At 39.3% G+C, this 1,753-nt stretch overlaps 1 protein-coding gene across 4 annotated transcripts in view; it reads right to left on the bottom strand.

The window, feature by feature from the left end:
- Nucleotides 1-1,305, bottom strand: part of igf2bp2b (insulin-like growth factor 2 mRNA binding protein 2b) — a 38,175-nt gene extending 36,870 nt beyond the window's left edge. For 3 of the 4 annotated variants that reach the window (XM_016239886.1, XM_016239892.1, XM_016239887.1), the window contains exons 1-2: nt 1,045-1,305; nt 465-507 (exon numbers count right to left, since the gene is read on the bottom strand). The gene's annotated coding sequence lies outside the window, so the exon portion shown is untranslated. The remainder of the gene's footprint in view (nt 1-464; nt 508-1,044) is intronic. The other variant, XM_016239888.1, reaches the window with a different exon arrangement.
- Nucleotides 1,306-1,753: the final 448 nt, after the last annotated feature.

The raw sequence follows: 1,753 nt of genomic DNA, 5'->3' as shown, positions 1-1,753 counted from the left end.
CTGTGTGTGTGTGTGTGTGTGTGTGTGTGTGTGTGTGTGTGTGTGTGTGTGTGTGTGTCTGTGTGTGTGTCTGTGTGTGTGTGTGTGTGTGTGTGTGTGTTCTGGCACAATGGACAGAAGCACTCGGTACTAAACAGGAAGTTTGACTTTGTTACATTTTAACAACCTTCGTCATGCCCTGTGTTATTAAATTAATACATAGGCCTAGCTTTGCCTGTAGATGTAATCTCTATAATTACGCTAATTCATAAAGGCCGAATTTTTTTTCTTCCCTAAATTGAAAAAAAAAAGTGTCATATTTTTGATCGACTGAGCAAAACAACATTTCCCGTAACATAATAACAACTTAGGATATAAACAAAGCGCGACTAGGCCCACACGATCATTCAAACAACTCTACAAGCACAGTGGAACCGACAAGTAAGCAATATACCCAGTCAAAGATTAAGACAGCAGAAAAATACCTTAAGTTTCTGGGAAACCTTGAACACCTTCCTGTGCAATTCCCTGAGAAAACAACAGAGCAGACAACTTAACAGTAGTGGAAAAAGACCAGGAACTTTTTATCTCTCTCTCTCTCATATATATATATATATCCACACACGTCTAGTTCTGATGATAAAAATATATGAAAATTTTCTGTTCACCAAATTTTAAAAATAAAGGTTATATAAACGACCATCTCCAATAATCAACTGTATCATTTTAAGAAACAGGCGCAAAATAAACAAGGGTGCCAAGCTAAACAAAACTGTTTCCTCCCACTTCAACTGGCTCATCTAGACGTCTTTCCTTTAAAATAGACCTTAAACGGTGGTTACTTATTTAAGTGACTTACTCTTGACAGCCTGTTGATATGCGAAATTAAATTGAATGAATTTTTATATTTGGGCTGCGTTAACTGAAAGGATCCATGCAATCACACACCCCTCACCCTGAACTACATTAGAATCTCTTTTCTTCAACCCCACTGACCCTAACCACAATCCACCTCGAACAAGCATACTCAGATGTTGCACCAACTTGGCAAACGCATAAACATACCGTTTCGCCTTGTGAAGTCTTTCAAATAAATTCACCAAGATATTACAGAAAATGAATTCTGCGGGAAATCCGTGAAACGCACCACCCGGCGGAATTATCCCAACTGCATCGTATGATGAGGGGGAAAAAACATTCCTCGTGGAAGCGGGTAACTGAAAAGCCTGGAAAGAACTTGTTCTCTCATATATTCACGTGGTTATTAAGATTTTCGCGTCGTTTCGAGGTAGTAGAGGAGTGGCTATGCTGTCTTCCCGATGGTACATGGACTCTGTCCAATCAGAACTATTGTCCTTCTTCACCGTAAAGCATTACTTCATAGCGCCTCCCCTATTTTACTACGAAACTGAAACTCTTAGCTAGAGCAAATAAACCAGAAGTGCCTTTGATTGAACCTTTTCAAATAGAATGTATAGACATTTATATTTGCTGATCAATTACTGTCATTTATGACAGCTATTTATAATGTGATTTTCTTTCTTTCTTTCTTCTTTCTTTTGAGGAAATTTGGTGTTACAATGAGGCTTTGCGTTCTGTTTTCAGAATCAGAATCAGAATGAGTTTTTATTGCCAGGTATGTTTACACATACGAGGAATTAGTTTTCGTGACGGAAGCTTCCACAGTGTAACAGAATGACAGTGACAGAACGGCGGTCGGGGGGGGGGGGGGGGGGGGGGGGTTAAGGAAAGAAGCCTACCTATTCATATTAAG

The sequence above is a fragment of the Sinocyclocheilus grahami genome, unplaced genomic scaffold, assembly GCF_001515645.1.
Source record: "Sinocyclocheilus grahami isolate Dianchi unplaced genomic scaffold, SAMN03320097.WGS_v1.1 scaffold576.1, whole genome shotgun sequence".
Lineage (NCBI taxonomy): Eukaryota > Metazoa > Chordata > Actinopteri > Cypriniformes > Cyprinidae > Sinocyclocheilus > Sinocyclocheilus grahami.
Note: the sequence above shows the minus strand (reverse complement) of the source record. Positions and strands in the feature narration are given on the sequence as shown.